General features: G+C 54.9%; 1 protein-coding gene and 1 non-coding gene across 5 annotated transcripts in view; one reads left to right on the top strand and one right to left on the bottom strand.

The window, feature by feature from the left end:
- ARHGEF10L (Rho guanine nucleotide exchange factor 10 like) overlaps positions 1-21,482 on the bottom strand; it is a 146,158-nt gene that overhangs the window by 116,191 nt on the left and 8,485 nt on the right. The window contains exon 1 of one of the 4 annotated variants that reach the window (XM_060089044.1): positions 20,573-20,595. The exons of 2 other annotated variants lie outside the window; for them this stretch is intronic. The gene's annotated coding sequence lies outside the window, so the exon portion shown is untranslated. Of the gene's footprint in view, positions 1-10,633; positions 10,655-20,572; positions 20,596-21,482 lie in introns of those variants that run through there. One more of the 4 variants, XM_060089045.1, reaches the window with a different exon arrangement.
- LOC132484687 (U6 spliceosomal RNA) lies at positions 147-253 on the top strand. The gene has a single exon (XR_009531249.1). It is a non-coding gene; the product is annotated as a U6 spliceosomal RNA (small nuclear RNA).

Below are 21,482 nucleotides of genomic sequence, written 5' to 3'. Positions count from 1 at the left end.
GTTCCCTCCAGGGAGAATTCTCTCTCAGAACCAAAAAGCAAACTCCTACTCAACCTTCAAAACCCAGACCCTTCTCCTCTGTGAGGCCTCCCCAGACCCATCTCATGCAGTGGTTCCCAAGCCTGGTTTAAAAAATACCTGAATCTGTGCTCACTTCAGCAGCACATATACTAAAGTTGCAACGATACAGAGAAGATTAGCATGGCCCCTGCACAAGGATGACATGCAAATTCGTGAAGCATTCCATCTTCTTTTGTTATACAGCAGCAACTAACACAACAATGTAAAGCAATTATACTCCAATAAAGATGTTAAAAAAAAAAAAAGAAAGAAACCTATGTCCCAGGCCCACAATTCTGAATTGGTAGCTTGTGGGTGCAGCCTGAGAAAGTCTATTTTCAAAGAGCATAGGTGATTCTGGGATACCTACAGCCCCCACTAGAACGGTCTCCCTTCCTAGACTGGACTCTTCTTTTCGTCTCAGTGCCCAGAGCACCGACCCACACGCTAGACAACAGCTGAGCTTCACTGAACTAAGCCCAGAGCCTGAGAACTTTCATCTGCTTGGGATCCACTCACTGAGGAGACCATGAGGCTGGCGTATCCCTGAACCTGGGGTGGCTGCAGGTATGGGGCTTCCTGACCAGCGGAGGAGGGGCACAGGCCCAGATAGGAACCTCAGCCCAGGTGTCCTCTGCCCTGCCCGGAAAGCCCTGGGCCAGGAGGAAGAGCAGGGTCTGCAAGCTGTATGTTGGGGGCACCTCTGCCCTGGGAGTCCCTCATCGCAAACACCCCCCTGCTGCAGACTGTGGAGGGGGCTAGTTCGCAGGGGCTCTGGAGAGACAACGTGCCTTAGCCAAGAGAACACAGATGGAGGTACAACAAGAAGGACATGTGTCCAGGACTCAGAGCCCCAGAAAGCACTCAGCCTGGGGTCAGAGAGACCAGCTTCAGATGCTGAATCTGCGCTTGCCCTCCAGCGGCCAGACCTCAGGAAGTTACTCACCCTCTCTGTGCTTCCTGTCCTCATGTGTCAGATGCAGATGTAAGTGGAGTGACATCTGAAAATGCCGGTAGGCCCTTAATAAATGTTAGTTCCCTTCCTGGAGTTCCTGCCGCTCCTGGAGGACAGTGTTGCCCCATTCTGCAGATTGCTCAACTGAGTCCAGGCCGACGGTCCACCAGAATATCAGCCCTGACCTTTGTGACCCTCGTCACCCTTGAGATCACAAAATGATCATCTTAGAAACGATAATAGCTGACGTCTCCCAGCACTGCCGTGCACCAGAACCCCTGCTGAACATTTTACAGTGTCTGTCTAATTTAATTCCCACAACAGATGAGGAACAGGAGGCTGAGAGACTGAGGATGTTCCCAAGGCCACGCAGTGGCTGAGCAGGGTCCCTGGGTTGTGAGCTGGGAGAGCCAGGGCGGGACCTTCGGGCTGGTTCTCACGGGATCCCAGCACGGACCAGGTGCCAGGTGGCTGAGGGTGCGGGTGAGTGGGGAGAGCATCCTCCCAGACCCTCCACAGCCCGTGGCGGGAGCCTCCAAATGCCAGAGGGACAGAGGGCCAGCTCCCCTCCCTGCACACGAGGCGCCAAGCCACTCAATGGGCTTCCTGCCATGGGCAGGGGTGAGGCTGGCCAGTGGCTGAAGCCTCAGACAATGGAGGCTCTGTAACTGTGCGGGCTAAGTGTCCCCTCTCCCTAGGCGTGCCCCTGGTCAATGATCCCCAGGCAGGACAGGTTGGGGGCAGGCCCCCTCCCACACCAACCCCGAGGAGGCCTCTGGGCCGAAGGGACCCCTGGGGTCTGTCGCTAGGAAACCACAGCCAGCCTGGAGAAGCTGCTGCCGCCAGAACAGCCCCCAGACCCTCCCCATCCTCCTCCCCCTCCTCCTCCGCCTCCCAGCCCCCAGGCACATTAACCCCTTTGTCCCCAGAGGTCCAGTCCAGGCAGAAGGCCCGAGGCTGAAGGGCCAGGTGAAAAACTGCCAATCCGAGGGTCCCATATTCTTGGCCACATCCTGGGTGGCCCATTCGATGGGGCTCCCCAGCACACACACCTGTAAGCTGGGAGAGGACAGCATGGAATATGCACCACCCCTTCACCTTTCTGCACCTCAGTTTCCCCATCCAAAGCCCGGGCAATTTAGTGCCAGGGCGGCTCTAGAACACTCATACCAGCAGTAGAGCATTTTCATGCCAGAACCAAACCCAAGAGGTGGCTTTGTTCCCCGCTTTTCATGGACAGGGAAGCTGGGGTTCAGACCGGGGAAGCAACCTGCCCGAAGTCACCCAGGAAGCATGAAGTGGGACCAGGAAATGGAGGGGTCTTGACTCCAGGCAACTTCACGGAGCTGGATGTGGGGGAAGGATGGACGGTCCAGGCTGCAGGAATGGCCCAGGCAAAGGACCTCCAAATGCTGGGCTGCTCTCAGGCTCAGGACTCCAACCTCATCTTGATCTGCACCTCCCCAGGCAACCTCACCCGTTTCATGGTTTTTAAGACCATCTCTACGGTGACACCACCAGCCTGACCTTCCCTGGAACTCCAGACCTCTGCCCAGAAGTATGCCTGCCCAGCACGTCCACTCACTGGTCTACAGGGCATATTGAATTTAACATCCTGCTCCCCACCCTCACTCCTCCCAGGCGTCCCATCTCACCTGACGGCAGCTCCAGCCTGCCAGGAGCTCAGGCTAAACACCTCAGGCTCATCCCTGGCTCCCCCCTCTCTCTCACACCTACATGCCACCCGTCAGCAAACCTCGTTGGCTTTACCCTCCAAACATGTCTAGGATCTGACCACTTCGCACCACCTCCCCTGCTACCACCCTGATCCACACCACCATCATCCCTTCCCTGGATCATTAAAATAGCCCCTTGACTGGTCTCCTGCTTCCCGCTTTCACCCCCTACCCCCCACCCCACACACTTTGTTCTCAACACAGCAGTTCTGCTCAAAGCCTCAAATGCCTTCCTACCTCATTCGGATTGGAAACCAGGGTCCTCACCTTGGCCAACAAGGCCCTACATGATGTGGTCCCTCCACCAACTCCCTGACTTCAGAGCCTACCTCTCTCCCCATAGCTTTTCTACCCTAGTCACAATGACCACTGGGCAGCCCCCAAACACCCTACCACAGGGCCTTTGCACTTGCTGTTTCCTCTGCCTGGAACACTCTTCCCCCGGATATACACATGGATGACTCCCTCACCTCCTTCAGGGCTCTGCTCAAAGGTCACTGTGTCAGAGAGGGCCCCTCCAACCACCCGCTTTAAAATCGCACATACAGGGCTTCCCTGGTGGCGCAGTGGTTGGGAGTCCGCCTGCCGATGCAGGGGACACGGGTTCGTGTCCCAGTCTGGGAAGATCCCACATGCCACGTCGCGGCTGGGCCTGTGAGCCATGGCCGCTGAGCCTGCGCGTCCGGAGCCTGTGCTCCGCAACGGGAGAGGCCACAACGGTGAGAGGCCCACGTACCGCAAAAAAAAAAAAAAAAAAAATCGCACATACATTTCCCCATCACACTCTTTCCTCTGACTCTGCTCTCCCCGCCTTCATAGTATTTAACACCTCCGGGAATCTATACATTTTAGTTGTTTACATCAGTTTCCTCCTACCAGAATGTGGACATTATCGTTTATGTTCATCGCTCCAACCACAGCCCTGGAATGGTGCCCGGCACACAACAGACCTCAACACACACTTGCTGAATGAAGGAAGGGATGCTGGTCTACACCAGCCGTGCCACCACCATCAGAGGAGGCAAGAAGGTGGCCGAGGCCTGTGGGGCACCCGCTCTTGGGGCCGTGCCTCCTCCTGCCCAAAATCAGCCTCGGCCAGGACAGCTCCTCCCAGGAGAGCTGCACAGAGTCAGTGCCGAGCTGTGCAAGAGGCGGTTCCCCCAAAACCAGGCTGGGAAGAGGCCTGGGGCCCATGCCAGGGTGTGATCAGGAGAGGGGCGGGGCGGGTGCGAGGAAGGACTTGGACTATTTTTACAAACTCGCTCCCAAAAAGACCACATTCTTGCTCTGGTGAGTCAGAGGCATGTGGTCAGGAGAGAAGACAGGACGCCGAAGCCCCGGTGGCTGCCGCCCTTGGCCGCTCGGGCAGGCAGGTGAGGGACCCTGGCGTACACCCGGCTTTCCCGGGAAGGATCACGGGAGCCCCCAGCTGGCCGGCCACCGAGAGCAGAGGAAGCCTCCCTGTCAAAGCCCACAAGGGTCCAGTCTGACTCCAGTCTCTTCTTCTGGCCCAAGCTCTGCTTCCCTCTGAGAGGGGGCTGTCCACTTTGTCCCACAGAGAGCTCCGGGCAGGAAGAAATAACCTTTGCAAAACTCGGAGCTAAAAATAGCTCAGCCCACCCAAGCAAGGCAGGGTAAGCTGGCTGGACAGCACCTGAGGTCTCCCAAAACACAAGCCCCGCAAGGAGCCCCAGGGGACCCAGAGGCCTCAGCCCCAAAGGCCAGCACTTAAGCTTCAAGCCACCCCCTTCACAATGTGCGGCCCTTCCCCAGGGAAGATGTGAGTGTCATTCCAGCAGATCCCTGTCCTCCGCAGCTGCCAGGGAGAGACGGAAATGCCTGTCCTCCCACCAGCCCCCAAAGGGGCGGAGTACCCACGAGTGGATGGGATCAGCCCCATTTTATAGAGAAGGAAACTGAGGCTCAGAGAGGTAGAGAGATCTGTCCATGTTCAAGAAGCTCATCAGAGGCAGATCCATGATTAAGCTGCAGGTGGAGAGGTCTGGCCACGTCGCTGTAGCAGGGTGCCTCGCCCTCAACAGACCAATGGATCCATCCCACTCCCTTGCGATGAATACCACACCTCTGACAAGATGCTGCCTGGGGCTCTGGGAAGGGGGCAGAGGAGACTGGGCTGGAGGTGTTGTGGGGAGGCAGGGTTTCAACCATGAAATAAATTTGCCCTGAATTCTGCTGTCCTGGGCTGGAGTCAAATCCTGGACTGTGACCGCCACGGGGAACTGGTCCCAAACACCGGTCCTCTTTCATTATCAGCTTTGGCGAAAGCTTAACTGATGCTCTCGACACCAGCCCTGTACTTGAACTCTTGAGGGACTGGCACCCACAGCCTGGTCCTACAGAGAATTCCCACCCTCCCTTCTCACAGAAACCGCACTGGGGCTGTGAGCCCACCTCTGCCTGCATCCTGTTGCCCGGTGGAAAATGGGGGACCCGTTGCACTCAGGGTGCCCCCATCCTGAGGCAGTCTCTGGTCCTGCAGGGTATCCCTTGGGTGCCCCTTTGTGCCATCATCATGCCCCAGGTATGATTTTTAGGAGAGTGAGTCTGCAATCAAACCTGGTTGGGTTCTGGCTCTACATTTCCTCACCGTGACACAAAGACATTATTTCCCTGTTCTGATCCCTGCTTCCCTCTTCTGTAGGAAAACTCTAAAAATCCCCACTGCAAAGAGTTTCTATAAGGATTAAATGAGAATAATTCACATAAAATACCTCGCTGAGAGCCTGGAACACAGGAGGCGCTCAATAAATGTTTATTGAATGAATGAATGACCACCTCCTTCTAACTGGACAGCAGCCCTGGCCTACAAGAAGGGGTGGTGTCCCAGGTAGAGCTGAGAAGTCCCAGGGCCCTCCCCATCACTGTCCTCCAGAGTCTTTCTGGGTCAGTGAAAGCCCTCCTGCAGCTTCTGACCATGCAGTGTCCCCCACTGAGGGCCAGGGGTGCCCACTGATGTGCTCTGGGACAGCCACCAGCTTGGCCTGGCCCTGAAGCTAACACTCAGCTCCCCAAAGCCTCCACACACCTCCTGCTCCTTTTAAAGTCAAGATTCCAAGCAAGAAGGTCACATCAGGAAAGGAGAGGACCCAAAAAATGACAGCGATGCTGAGTTCCCTTAGTTGGTGTGAAACACAGTGATGACCAAAGCTCAGTGCGTGGTGCCAGGGAGACATTCCAATTGCCTGAATTCACGTGGTCAAGGGGAGGCGGGGCCTCGCAGCTGGCTGCAGATGTACCCCTTATGTAAAGCACCCTGGCTGGAGAATCAGCCCTGGGGAGAGTTGCAAATATCAGGATGCTTCAATTTCCTTGCTTGAACTCAAATGTATTCTGCTGAAGTCAGGGACAGCAACCCTGCCTCCAGGCAGCAAACTTACAGTGACCCACCCCACCCCACCCCGCCTGCCCACGGCTGTCACTTGACACTGCATCAGGAGCATCCTCAAGTGACCTGTGGAAAGAGACAGGCCTGGGAAGGCAGGATCTGGTGCTCTCTTCCCTGCTTGCAGCCAACAGGTGCTCCAAAATGCTAGATGGCGGCAGGGGGATACATGCGCGAACACCTGTGCATTTCCTGCCAAGGCTGAGCCTTTGCCAGGTTCATCCGAGGTCTGTCCTGTGGCCAGGGTTTGGGTCAGAGGACGGAGACACCATCTCCTTTCCCATTAGGATGCAAACCAGGAAGTGAGTGAGGAAGGTCACGTCTTCCACATATGTGCCATGTATGTCAGAACTGAGGTCTCCAGGTCCCACTCCCTCCTTCTGGGAACCTAAGAGCGTTCAAGGGGAGGGCAGGAAAGCCCACCTACTTTTCTGGATCCACCCCACAATATCTCTTAATCATTCCACAAAAATTGATTGAGCACTACTGGATGCCAGGTACCATGAAAGGTTCTGGGGGTTTGGATCCTGCCCCCTTGAAATTCACAACCCCACAGGGATGCAGATGCTAAACAATTACACAAGTCCATACATCTATACAAACCAGGACAGGCACTCTGGGTGGGGGGAACACCAGGGCTTAACTGAGATCGAGGCAGCCAGTCGAACATTCCGACTCAACTCCCCCAGAACTGATGATGGTCGTATGTACACCCTACGGTTGTTTGATGACCTGCCCTACATTGTAACCACACAGAGCAAGGCGACACAAGGCCTGGCGATGGCCCTGTTCTTTTGCCAGAGGCTCTGCCTCCGGTTGGCCTGGGCCAAGGCACACAACTGCTCAGGCCTCCAAGGGCTCTCCCACCTCCCATCGGATGTTTGCATTTCATGCCAAACCCAAGGAATACAGGATGTTGTGGGCGCTTTTTTCCTCTTTTGTTTTTTTTGGAGGGTGGCAGTATTGGATTTCAAATTTTCCGTTCCATCTTGATGTATGCAATTACAGTTTCACTGATCCTTCTAAGGCAGAGGTTCTCAACGGGAGCGACTTTGCCACCCAGGGACACTTGGCAATGTTTGGAGACCTTGGGGTTGTCACAAACGGGGAGGGAGGGGGAAGCTAGTGGCCTGTAAGGGGTAGAGGCCAGGGATGCTCTGCATGTCCTACAGTGCAGAGCCCGGCCTCCACAGCAGAGAACTATCCAGCTTAAGTGTCGACAGTGCTGGGGTAGAAAACTCCTGGTCTCGGGGCATCTGGTCAAGTCCTCTGAGGATCTAGAGCAGACACTGGCCTGTTAATGCAGGGTAGTGTTACTGCTATTAGTCACAGGGGCACAGAGAGCAAAGTCACTGCCACCGGTTTCCATGGCAGATAATACCAGGTTCCAAGTCTCTAAAGAAACTGAATTATGCTCTGGTTACTTGTTTTTGTGGATCTCGGGGCAGAGACTGGGGGCAGAGACCACAACCTACTTTTCTGTGTGCCTCCACCACCTGGTGTGGCATCTGGAATACAGGAAGTGGGGAGGGAGGGAGAGAGGGCAGGCTGCAGCCTCTTCAAAGCAAGGACCACGCCTTACGCCTCTCCCTCCTCAGCACCCAGCACCGTTCCTGGCACCTAGCCGCCATCTCTGAGTTCACAAATAAACAACCAGACCTGAGCTCTCCTGGGCCAGGGCCGATGGCCCCACTCCCCTCTGACCGCCCCCGCCCCCCACCGCCCTGAGCCCAGCCTAGCACATGGCTCAGCCCTGGACACTTATTCATCAAGCATCTCCAGCGTGCTGGGTGCCAGGCGAGGCCCCACTGGGCTGGTGTAGTGGTGAGCAAGGCGGACACGGCCCCTGGCCCTCGGAGCTCACAGTCCAGCAGGGGAAGGTGAACTGAATGGGCTCCAACCGTCAAGAGCAGGTGGTGCTTCTGCGGGGGAGACCTGGAGGCCTAGGGGAACTCCGGGGAGTGGCCCTGAACCCGGGGTCGGGGCATGTCAGTTAATGCTCCTTGAAACAGTCAACAAAAGCATGAATAGTTCATCTCTGCAAGGCCTGGGACAGGGGAGCAGGAGAGAGGGAGGGAGGATGGTAGAAAGGGGGCTTCCAGGGGGAGTCACAGGGCCCCCTGCACTGCCCTGGCTCGTCTCTCCCCACCCAGCAACCTGGCCCAGGTACTCATCCACAAAAGTGGCACTGAGTGGGTGGAATTCAGGGCCCGGACACCGGGCACAGAAAAAAGGCAAACGCTCGCTCCTTGAGTTGCCCCCAAGGAGTGAGTGCCAAAATCAGCATCACAACACGTCACATGTATTAACTGCTAACTAAGGGCCCGGAGCAATTCCAAGTCCTTTACTCCTATAATTACTTTAATCTTTACAACAACCTTTTCAGAGAGGAGCTATTATCACCCCCATTTTACAGATTAGGAAACAGAGGCACAGAGAGGGTAAGAAAATTGCTCAAGGTCACACGGTCAATACAAGGGGGAACTGGGATTGGATCCCAGGCCATCTGGCTGCAGGGCTGTGCCTTGAACCCCTACGGTGTTCACACGTTCGCACCTCAGCCACTAGCCGGCCACCAGTCCGCTGGGCTGCTCTGCTGCCTGGGAAATGCTCAGGTGAGCAGACGGGGCCATGGGGAGCTGGTGGGACAGGGACCCTAAGCAGCAGCACATCAGGAGAACATGGGGGGCCAGCAGACAAAGTGCTCCGGCCCGGCGGCCCTGGGCAAGTGTTCTAGCTACGATGTCCCCAGCAGAGCCTCAATAAGCGGCCCCCTCCCAGAGCAGCTGAATGCAAACATGTCAAGCCTCGCTGGGCATCCTTGTCCAGAACCACCTGGGGGCTGAGGGCAGGCACAGGTTCCCGTGAACACCAGGAATTCACCCTCACCGATCCAGCCACTCCCCTGGAGCAGGCACCTGGGCAGGGTCGGCCTGAGATTCATGTCCCACTGTGCCGGCAGTGTGCCAGCCACCACCTGAGCCAGCGGTGGCTGAGGATGCCCAAAACGTCAGGCCAAGCCTGGCAGGACCCCCTTAGGGCGGGCAGCATCGATCCCCTCCTAACCCCTCTCTTTGAAAGGGCGCCTGCTGATCAGAGCAGGCCGGGTGATCCACTGTGATTCGCAGCATTGGCGCTGCCATTAGTTCTGAGTCAAGCATGTTGTATTTTCCCACAGTCAGTCACTCTCAGAAGAGAGGGATCTCTGAGAGGCTGAAATCCAACCTGTCAGCCAGGGCAAGAATTCCTTCTTGAGGATCCCAACAGACGGGTGGGTCAGAGCACAAGCTTTGCAATCAGGCAGCCCTGACTCCAAATCCTGACCCCACAACCCAGCAAACATGTGACTTGACCTCCATAAGCCTCAGTTTACTCATCTGCATACTGGGTGTAATAACACCCCTGAGACCCAATTAAGTAATATACTCATTCATGCATTCAGTCAATCAATTCCCATTTATTAAGCACCCCTGTGAGCCAGGTACTGTTCTAGGTGCCTGGGATACATCAGTGAACAAAAAAAGAAAAAGCCTCCCTGCCCTGATGGAGCTTACTGAGCCCAGCCCTGTGCCAGCCGCAGAGTGGCTATTCCATAAATGCCTCACCTCTACCCAAGCCTGAGTCACTGTCCCACATCATATTCTCATGTTTGAATTCCTCCTTTGGCAGAAGACTCATTGTCCCACATTAGAAAAGTCTAAACCTGCCCTCATTTCATCCTGTGAAGCTTCTCAGGACGAGCCTCCTCCCTCCTGCATGGGACACCCATAAGCTGGCCCTCCTTCCCCGAGTCAGTCACACCCTCGCTAGGATGTGTTCCAGGCTGCCACTGTCCCTCTCATTGGTTCAACAAACACTTCTTGAGTACCCACTACATGCCAGGAGGTGGACCACCCTGGAACATCATCTGGGTTGCATTTCCTCCTTGCCACGGTTGGGGCACACGTGGGAACACGGCAGCCTCAGCTCACCACCGGGGACACTAACTCACGTCACCAGTGTGCGTCGAAAATCAAGGCCGTCCCTCCAGAAGTAGGTCCTGCGCTTTTCTGCTAACAAGTGTGAAATCGAAATGACAGTAATTGACATGAAATCCCAACTACTGCTCTGGCTAGCTGGGAATCAAACTAAGGCTCACTATGATCTCCGAGTTTCTAGTAAAACCAGGAGCCAGGTGTGGGTTTTCACACGTGCTTCGGGTTGGAAAGCCCAGTCCCCACGTGACTCCCCACTCAGCCTTGAGGCTCCCGGAGGACAGCGGCTGAGTCTGCTTGCTGCTTTACCGGAACTGCCTAGCGCCATACCTGGCAGCTAACAGGGGTTCAATAAATGTGGGTTGGATTGAACTGAGTCCGAAAACTGAGGCTCAGAAAGGCAAAGGGACTTGCCTGAGGTCACACAGGTATAGAGCGGGCAGCGAGCTCCGGACCCAGGTCTGCGCGGCTCCAATGCCTCTGCCCGGCCTCCCTTTAAACTTACCCAGGTTTGAGTACGTGCAGTCCAGCAGCCTAACGGGAGCCCTCCCAGGACAGGCTTCCTGGGGCAAAAGTCACCACTCCTCCAGGCCCAAAGAAAGGAGAGGTGAAAGCCAGCCACACAAGACCTTATTAGGGAAAATTAAAGAAAGGAAAACCCAAAGCGCCCTGGTGGAGGAAAGGCCAGCCTGTGAGTCATGTAGCCCAGAATATTCCATTCATAGCTGGCTTCAGGGCGGGCAGGAGAGGCGAGGGAGGCCAACCGCCCCAGGGGCCCACCCCAGGTGGCTGATGGAGCAGCATCAGGACCGGGTGGACCTCGGGCTAGGGGTCAGGCTGCCTCTGCCACCAACTCCCACCAACGCTCCACAAGTCACTTCCTCTCCCAGGCTTCTGATTTTCACAGTCTGTGAAAACAGCCAAGGGTCTGGGGCTGCCACTGCCTATAGGGCTGGGGGTGGGGAGATCAGGTAAAAGCCAACATTCCCCTCTCTCCCCAGCTAAGCTTACCCCACATCCCACCCGTCCTGTTGTGGAGCGGACGCCCCGTTCTGCGCCATCCCCAGTTGCCTGCAGGACCAGCCCATGCTACTCCTAGACTGCTGGCAGCACCGGGAAGCAGTCTTCACTCAACTTTCAGACCTGCTGGTCACTTTCAGCCTTAGAAGACTATCCCCTGAGAGCCTGAGGAGGGCAGCTTTGAGAACACCATCTCACTTCCTCTTCGCCATGGCCTGGTGAAGTAAATTATAATTCCTATCTTTCAGAGCGAGCTGCCAAGGCTAAGCCAGACGGAGGCACCTGCCCAAGATCACACAGCTAATAAGACCTGGAATGCAAACCCAGGTCCTGAAGCCCCAAACCTATGTTCTCATTCTGGCTTGTGTATCGGCTCCCAGAGGATGGGAACTGTGGCTGGGCCCTGGGTGTCCCTCTCATACACGGTCTTGAAGAGAAGGCTTATTTGACTGGCTAGGTGGTTACTCCCAAAGCCCTGCCCAGGCCCCAGGAGAGCTTTGTACATTGAAAACAGGAAGCGCTCCCTGGGATCTTGCCCCCAGCTTCACTGCACTCAGGTGTCCTGGGCCCGGTCCTGCCTGCCAGGGACCCCAAACAAGACTGTCCCCACTTTGCAAAAAGGGAATCTGAGGCCCAGGCTCAGAGGAGCCAGAGAGCAAACCTCAGCACCTGTGATCCCCACAGCATCCTGGCATGGCCCCAGCAGCAGCAAGGAGACCACTGGGGGCCCAGGGCCAGAAAAGCATGGGCTTTGCTGAGAGACCCTCCCGGGTCCAACCCCAGGTCCCCCCATTAGCTATGTAAACCTAAGCAGACCTCCTGCCCTCTCTGTGCCTTGGTTTCCTCCTCACTGCAAAACAGACACAGCAGCCCCTGACCACTGGACAGTAATGGCAAGTAAAGGCAGTCACGTGGAATGGAGCAGGTGCCCTTTCTTCCCCTGGAGGGTGCTTGCCTATCCTAGCCATCAGCTGGGCGGGAGGCTCAGAACCTGGCAGTCCCCCAGGCAGCCAGCCCAAACAGGTTCCCATTCGGAGCTAGATTTCTGGGTTTAATATTTACCTGCTTGTGACCCAAATCTTCTGGGGCATCAGGCATGCCCAAATCACTCAGCCCTGAGCATTCAAACCAAGCAGGGACATGATGTGGGAGAGGGACAGGTGGCTGAAATCCCGGTCTCTCCAGGGCACCCAGACCCAGGCTGGCTGGGGAAGAAGACTCCCTTCCATGTGCCCCTACAGACTAGTGCGACCCTCCCGCCATAGCACCCTGCTCTGAAGACCCCGTGCCCCTGTCATATGATGATCCATTTCCAAAGGACCCCAGAAACCAGTGAGGGCATGTGAAGGGGGGACTGGGACCAAGAGAGGTGGCCCTGAAGACATGAGACCGACCCCCAGAGTCTGCGGGCTGTGGAGGTGACCATCCACACCACCCTCATCAGATGGAGATTTCACTCTACCGGTTAAGACCCAAGTTTTCGGACTTCAGTAATAAGCCCAGTGCAGAGAAGGAACCACCAGACTCCGTGCTCCTCCCAGCAATCCTACGGGGCATCACAGATGAGAAACCTGAACTCAGAGCCTGAGTCAGCTTGCCAGGGTCTCTATAATTAGTCAGAGGTAGAGGTGGGATTGGAACAAGGCCTTCTGGCTCCAATCACCCCAGCACGACTGCCTCCCAAGCTCCACACTTCAACTAACATTTATCAGATGCTTTACTGGGTGCCAGGCACTGCACTGAGTGCTTTACACACGACAGCTCTCTTAATCGGTTGAAGAACAAACTGAGAAACTGAACTGAAACACGAGGAGGTTGAGACACTTGCCTCAGGAAACACAGCTGACAAGAGGCAGAAGTGAGGGCTTCTCTGGTGGCTCAGTGGTTGAGAATCTGCCTGCCAATGCAGGGGACACGGGTCCGAGCCCTGGTCTGGGAGGATCCCACATGCCGCGGAGCAACTAGGCCCGTGAGCCACAACTACTGTCTGGAGCCTGTGCTCCGCAACAAGGGAGACCGCGATAGTGAGAGGCCTGCGCACCGCGATGAAGAGTGGCCCCCACTTGCCACAACTAGAGAAAGCCCTCGCACAGAAATGAAGACCCAACACAGCCCTAAATAAATAAATAAATAAATTTAAAACACATAGTGCCATGTCCCACCCCAGAATTCCTAAGTCAGTGGAGCTGGGGTAGGATCTGAGAATTCGCTTTAAAAAAAAAAAAAAAAAAAAAAAGAGGCAGAAGTGAGAATCAAAACCAGGCTGATGGGGCTTCCCTGGTGGTGCAGTGGTTAAGAATCCACCTGCCAATGCAGGGGACATGGGTTCGAGCCCTGGTCCGTGGAAGATCCCACATGCCGCGGAGCAACTAAGCCCGTGCGCCACATCTACTGAGCCCGTGAGCCACAACTACTGAAGCCCACGCGCCTAGAGCCTGTGCTCTGCAACGAGAAGCCACTGCCATAAGAAGCCCACTCACCGCAAAGAAGAGTAGCCCCCGCTCGCCGCAACTAGAGAAAGCCTGCGCACAGCAACGAAGACCCAATGCAGCCAATAATTAATTAATTATTTTTTTTAAAAAAAACAGGCTGATGCCAGAGGCCAAGGCTCTCAGCCACCCACCCTTACATCTACTCACCTCCTCAGAGCACCCTGTCCTCCTCATCCACCAACAGAGGCAGAGCCCTTGGGTTGCAGGAGAGACTCACTCTAGGAAAAGAGCCATGGGCTCAACGAGTTTTCACAGAGGCAATGGCTCTGATCCGCACAAGGAGAGAACTGAAGGCCCAGGAAGCCGACAAAGGTGAGAGCTGGGGGGCCCCCCTTGGTCATCTCCATTCTCCCCCTTCCCCCAGCCAAGGGACCAGGTGATGGTCATTCCCCACCTGCACCCTGCCCAGGGCCCACAGAGCCACAAGCTCCTCAGTGTGGCCCACAAGGCCATCCCTTCTTCCAGGTCACCCCACACCTCCCCACTCACCAACGACGAATGTTTGCTGAGCACCTACTGTGGACCAGGCCTCATGGAGAAACAAACATGGAAAACAAAAGACAGAGCCTGAGCTCCAGGAGCAGAAGAGGTGCCCCCACCTACCCAGCCACAATGACCTGCCCTCCCCAGAGCAAGACCCTTCCTTGGCCTGGAAGCCATGCCCTACGTTATCTGCCTGGGACCCTCCCACTTACATTTTGAGCCTTAACACAAGCCAGCTTCAGGTAAATCTTCCATGAGGCCCACTGGGAGAACCAGCCACTCGCCCCTCTGAGCAACTAACACTCTGGATTGGAATCATTTGCTTTGCTTTCTGACCCCTCCACCCACTAGACTGTGAGCTCCTTGAGGGTAGGGACAAGGCTTTTCATTTCTGTCTCTCCAGTACCTAGTGCAGCCCTCAACACACGGTAGATTCAAGAGTGATGCGTGGACGGGTGGATGGATGGTTAGGTAAATGGGTGGATTAGTGGATATATGGATGGATGGTTGGATGGATGGATGTGTGGATAGATGGATGGGTGGATCAATTGATGGATGAATGGATAGATGCGTGGATGAATGAATAGGCGGATAGATGGATGGATGGATGGATGGATGGATAGATGGATGAATAAAAGAATAAGTGAAGGAAAACATGACAGGTGTCCATAAGCAGTGACCAAAGGCCACTGGGCTCAGGGCTCTACTTCAATCTGGAATTTACCAGGAAGCCCAGCTTTGCCCAAGTATTTAATCTGACCCAACCATTTTCTAGACATATTTCCCAAACCTGGCTGAGCATCCCTATGTGATCACTGTCTGTCTCCTTCACCAGGCTGTAGCATAGGTGACATAATGTCCGAGACTGCGTCTGGTCTAACAGTTAAGTCCTCAATGCCTTCCCCTGGGCCTAGACCATTGCATGAATGAACGACAAACAAATGAACCAAAGACCTAGGGAGCTTTTGAAACATGGAGTTTTCCTGTCCCAGCCAAGATCTGCTGGCTTAGAATCACTAAGTGTGAGACTCAAGGATTCGTATTTTGTTCAAAAGCTTCCTGGAGATTCTGATAATCAGTCCGGTCTGGGAAACACTAGCTTGTCGGCGAGAAGAGTAACCAGCTACTGAAGGCTGTGACCACAGATGAGGGCAGCTCAGAACAGGGTCACACAGCGTCATCACCAAACCTGGCAGGTTGTCACTCTCCTAAGCCTTTTTCGGCTCAAAGAGAGTCTAACGCCCTTTTTCAAAGTGTGGTCCTTGAACTACTGACTACACAACAACCTGAATGAAGGGGAGGCTTTTTTAAACTGTAGACTCTAAGGTCCAACCCCAACCTACAAACTTAGAATCTCTAGGGGTGAGGCCCGAGAACCTGCATTCTTTGCAGGCTGTCGGGGCAATGCTGGCACACACTAACTTATAAGAATTACTGGCTCCCAGTTCCCAAGGGTGCTCAGAGCACCTGCTTGTATCTGGCACCTTCATGCACACCTAACCTCCTGAGAAAGAAAAGCTCCTGTCAGGACATCTGGGGAGTTCCCTGGTGGCCTAATGGTTACGATTCTGGGCTTTCACTGCCATGGCCCAGGTTCAATCCCTGATCAGGGAATGGGGAACTGAGATCCCACAAGCTGTGCAGTGCAGCCAAAAAAAAAAAAAAAAAAATAGGGGGACATCTTGGATGACTCCAAGAACCCAGCAAATGAATGAGGGTATGAGACCAAAAGGTAACAAATGTGCCCATTCCTCAGAACATCAGCCCCAAAGGAAACCAACAAATCACTACACCTAGCCTCTTATCTTACAGATGTGGAAACTGAGGCCCAGGGAGGGCTGTGTCTTGCCCAAGGTTATAAAGGAGTGAGTGGCAGAGCTGACCTAGAAGCCAGGTGGCCATGCCCCAGACTCACCCCATGGTCCCAGGCTGCCCTGCCTCGCATCCTCCAAGCCTGCTCCCAGGTGAGCCTGGTAGCAGGGCAGCAGCTGCCGGCCCTGGACCTCTCAGCCAGTCTTGCTGTCCCAGGAAGACAGGGTGGCTCCAACCAGGGGAGGCTCCTTCTGTTTCCACCACGTATGGTGATAAAGCAACTCGTGCTCCAGGAAGGACGAGGCATCAGAGAATGGAATGAGCAGAAACAGTCTGGTCGGTTATGCATCCCAAGGAGACTGGTGAGGGTGCTGTATGTCACAGCTCAGTAGGGATGTCTCCCCAAAACTCTACGATCAGTCCACAGTGCCTGAGTTCAAATGTTTAAATCGTCCTGAGGAACCACCGACATCAGTGTTTCTCAGTCTGCACATCTGGGGGAATACCTGTGTCCTGAAATATGCTAATAGATACTCAGTGCAAAAAAAGGTGTCCAGTGGTCAAAGACCATGGAAGAACCAGGGTAGAAATTGCCCTTCTAGACGTTAAAGGCGCTGAAAAGTCCTGCAATTTCAGAATCTGCTTGAATCATGATACAGATGAAGAAAGCTGGAGGCTGAGAGGAGTTACGTGCCTTGCCCAGAGTCACAGGGCGAGGAAGGGGGTGGGGGGACGGTAAGGCTTGAGCAAGACAGCCTGCCTCCAGAGTCCATACTGGCAGCCACCGTGCTTATACTCGGCAAGATGATTCCTCTGTTTACTATCACTGTACTTGTTCTCTTTTTTTTTTTTTTTTTTGCGGTACGCAGGCCTCTCACTGTTGTGGCCTCTCCCGTTGCAGAGCACAGGCTCCGGACACGCAGGCTCAGCGGCCATGGCTCACGGGCCCAGCCGCTCCGCAGCATGTGGGATCCTCCTGGACCGGGACACGAACCCGTGTCCCCTGCATTGGCAGGTGGACTCTCAACCACTGCGCCACCAGGGAAGCCCTGTTCTTGCTCTTGATCTTCTGATGGAAGGGAGAGAGGGCGGGCAGCAGCAGGGCCTGGGCAGGAAGTCATCCCCATGACAGTGGCCAGAAGGAAGCTGAGGATCCAGCTTCCCAAATCCTCTTCTGTTCTCGGGTCTGCTGTCACTGGCTGTGTGACCTGGGGCAAGTCACGGCCCTTCTCCAGACTAAGATGTCCCATACATAAAATTAGGAGCTTGGAGTAGATAATCCCAGAAGGCCCTTCCAGCTCTAGACAAGAGTCTGACCCCACTGTCCTACCCTCAGCTCCCATTTCCCTCCCAGTCAGCCACAGCCTCTCCCTGGTCCCAAATCCTCGACCCTGTAAACAGCCGCGGCCTGCGCTCTGTGTCCGGGCTGCCAGGTTAGACTGAGCTCTGGCCGACGGCAGACTAAGCACTGCTTTGCTCTCCCTGCCATCATCCCTTCATCATCCTCCCTGTGACTCACCCGTTGAGAGTTTACAGACTGGACCCCAATCACCATTGCTCAAGGGTGGATGGATAGGGTGAATTTTTCCATCTGGGGTCCCAGAGAGCCGGTTTTACCAAGAGCTCTGTACGATGGGCCACAAGGCAGGACGGATCCTGCATAGACCCCTAGCACTGCCTCTGGGCTTTTAAGTCCAGTTCTCATATAAAGGTAACTGTATAGCCTGGCCCTCGGGAAAGTTAGCTAACCTCTTTATGCCTCAGTTTCCACACCTGCAACGTAGCTAATAATATCCACCTCCCTGGTGAGCACACCAATCAGTCATACGCACAGCGGCCAGCTCAGTGCCTGGCGCACGGGGCGCTCCATCAATGCTTAGATCATAAGCTGCTATCTAACTATAGGGCCCTCTGAGTTGTTTTCTCAATTCAATCTCCCCCTGCCCCCCAGGCAACAGAGGACAGGAAGTAGAAAAAAGTGGCAGATGTTTCACGCTTGCAGACTCCCAGAAATCTGAAATCCTATACTCGTGGATTATTAGAATTGGTAGAGACCCTATATTCTCCGCCTGCTCATTTTGCAGAAGAGGAAACTGAGGCTTAGGGTGAAGTTAGAGGCAGGATGAAACGTTGCCCAAGCTTTCCTGGCTGGTTTGAGGAAGAGGTGGGATTAGAACCCAGGTGCCAGGCTCCCAGTCCGGTGGTCTTCCTGGGGCCCTGGGGTAGCAAAAGAGCAGAAGGCCAGTATCCCTGGGATGCTGGGATTCTTGTCCCAAGTCTGGTCCAAGTGGCTTTGAGATGATGAGCAAGGGGCTTAGGCCCACTGGGGCTCCAAGACATCATGATAAAACTTATGGGGTTGGACTAGATTGGTGTGCCCCAAAGTGGGGTGGCCAGAAAGCTGGAGCCCCAGAAGATTCTATCAGGTGATTTGCCACGGAAGTTTGACAGGGACCAAAGGGGTTTCAGGGAGGGGTCCAGAGTCAGACGGATCAGTGTTCAAGTTCTGCCACTTACAAGTTGTGTGACTTCAGGCAAATTACCCTCTCTGTTCCTCGGCTGCCCCATCTGTAAAATGAAGATAACCCTACATACCTCAAAGGTTGCCACATGGGGCTTCCCTGGTGGTGCAGTGGTTGAGAGTACGCCTGCCAATGCAGGGGACACGGGTTCGTGCCCCGGTCCGGGAGGATCCCACATGCCGCAGAGCGGCTGGGCCCGTGAGTCATGGCCGCTGAGCCTGCGCGTCCGGAGCCTGTGCTCCACAACGGGAGAGGCCACAACAGGGAGAGGCCCGCATATCGCAAAAAAAAAAAAAAAGGTTGCCACATGAAGTGAAAGAAGATAATGCATGCTGCCTGGCACACTTGAGGCCCTCAGTAAAAAACACCGGTTATTTTTTCAATCCCTCGGGAGCACGTTTAATATTATCCCTCCCTCACAGATGAGGTAACCAAGACTCCAGAGGGGCAAGACACCTGCCCATAGTGACAGGACTCACAGGAACAGGGCTCTGGGAACTGCTCCCCATCTCTTCCAGCCCCCCAAGAAGGAGGTCTCTGCCTGGCATCAGTAAAATACAGCCATCCTCCCCAGAGGAGACCGCCGCCCTTGCTGGCCTCCCATGACCTGGCCCAGCCCCAGAGAGTTTTCTCATCACTCACTGGGGAGGAAGCCAGTTCCCCAGGAAACTGCTTAAACACGGGCCCCAGCTCCTGGGAAGGCGGACTCCCAGTTCCCAGCAGCAGCCCAGCTCCTCCCTCCCAGAAGTCCCACCCAGCCTCTGAGACCGGTAAAAGGACAACATTTAAAGGCACAGGAGGACCTGCAGGTGGTGACGGTCCACTGGAGCCTCCTGTGAGCCCCTCGCAGAGGTTACTTGCCACCTGCTTCCACCTTTGAGACTCTGGTTGTTTCACTCAAGAAACCAGCAAACAGGAATAATGACACAGACCTACTTGAGGATATGGGGAGGGGGAAGGGTAAGCTGTGACAAAGCGAGAGAGAGGCACGGACATATATACACTACCAAACGTAAAATAGCTAGTGGGAAGTAGCCACCTAGCACAGGGAGATCAGCTCAGTGCTCTGTGACCGCCTGGAGGGGTGGGATAGGAGGGGTGGGATAGGAAGGGTTGGAGGGAGGGAGACGCAAGAGGGAAGGGATATGGGAACAGATGTATATGTATAACTGATTCACTTTGTTATAAAGCAGAAACTAATAAAAAAAATAAAAATTAAAAAAATTTTCAATTAAAAAAAAAAAGAAACCAGCAGAAGCCTGGATGCCGTGTTATGCTGCGTGACCTCAGGCAAGTTGTTTAACCTCTCTGAATCTCGGGAACCTTTCTAGACAAGAGAAATGAGCAGAGTTTGGGAAGCACGAAGAAAGCAGCAAGAGTCCACAGAACAACCTAGGAATCAGAGGGCCTGTAACAGCCTCTAAATGTCTCCCTGATGTCTCCTGTCCCTTCCAACTCAGCCCCCACCAGGACAAAAAGTTCTGACCACGCTGATCATGCCCCTCCCCAGCTAGAAACAACTGAATGGCTCCCCATGGTCAAGATAAAGTGCAAGCTCCTAGTGAGACGGACAGAATTCTCAAGTGGCGTTCCTGACCGCACCCATCCTGACCTTGCAGGGTCCTACTTTGCACTCACCTCCAGCCTCTGTACACACCTGGGACGCTTCCCTCTCCCAGAACCAACTCTGCCTCTAGGCTGCTTGGCCCAGCACTCCCTGGGAAGCTCCGGTGAGCCCCTATGCCTGGGTCAGGCACTCTCCCCTCCCTCCATCGGTTACCTGCCTGCTCCCCCAACCCCAGATAGGTGGTCACCATACTTCACTCATCTCTAGCTCCTAGCCCAGTACCCAGCTCCCAGGGGGTGTCCAGTAAATATATGCTGGGAGGAGAGGAATGCGAGGACAAGCAACTGAGAACAAATTAACGAATCCACGAGCTGTGGGGTCCTCCTCTGCAAAACGGGCATGCGTGGGAGAAGCAGCTGGACTCGCTGGGTGCAGACCCTCACCCCCCTTTTGTGGCTGGCACAGGCTTGCTGGGTGGTATTGCACCTTTAGGGACCCTTCTCCCCGCTGTAGAGAGAGGACAATAACAGCACCCGCACCTCACTTACCGTGAGGACTTAGTGGACTAATCTTCCCAGAGTGCTCATTTCAGTGCCTGGCAGGAAGAGGTGAGTTCCTTGCACTTGACCTCTGGGGAAGAAAAGTGGGAGACGGGCGTGACATGGGGCGCTGAGCTACTGCTGCAGGGTCTGAGTGTCCTTGACACCACCCTCCCAACTGGCTTGGAGGCTGCCCCCATCTGCTGGCACGGGACCCACACCCCAGCAGCCCAGTGCCCCAGAGAACATGAGCACCACTGAGTCGGGAATGAGGGCTCAGCCCCTCTGTGCCATCTCAGACCAACCACTGACCTCTCTGATCCTTTCTGTCTATACAAAGGCGGGCTGAGGCTGCTTCTGTCATTGGGGGGACCCAGCCATCTCTGCCTGTTCCTTTAGTGGCGGCAGAATGACCTCTCCTGGGGGGGAGCAGTCTTGGGGGGACCTTACCTCACTGTCCTCTGGTCCAGGTTTCATTGAGAAACATGAGGCCATCAGATGGGACTGTCCCCAATTTCTCCTCATGTATAATCCAAATCTATCCCATCTTCTCCCATTTCCTAAGAGCATCCTGGCTCCCATCAAGGGCCAATGCCTTCCCCCCCCACCGCCCCGACTCCCACATCATCACACCGGGTACCACCCTCTCTCATTTGCCTAAAGATCCGGCTCCCGTAGCTGCCCCCTGTGTCTTGTCCCCTCTCGGAGCAGTCCTGGCCATCAGCACAAACCACTCTCCTGGGTCCCCCCACTTCCCCTCCACCCGAGACATCTTTTTCCAACCCCCCTTTGCCTGGCCAACATCTCAGCGCTGTCCGCACACGCTGTCTCTCCTTGCTCCCCTCCGGTCCCAGCCACTCTCACTGCAGATTCCAGCCCCATCCCTCCTCCAAAAGTGCCCTTACAAAGGCCCACACTG

This window comes from Mesoplodon densirostris, chromosome 2, assembly GCF_025265405.1.
Source record: "Mesoplodon densirostris isolate mMesDen1 chromosome 2, mMesDen1 primary haplotype, whole genome shotgun sequence".
Lineage (NCBI taxonomy): Eukaryota > Metazoa > Chordata > Mammalia > Artiodactyla > Ziphiidae > Mesoplodon > Mesoplodon densirostris.
This window is presented reverse-complemented; position numbering and strand designations above follow the sequence as displayed.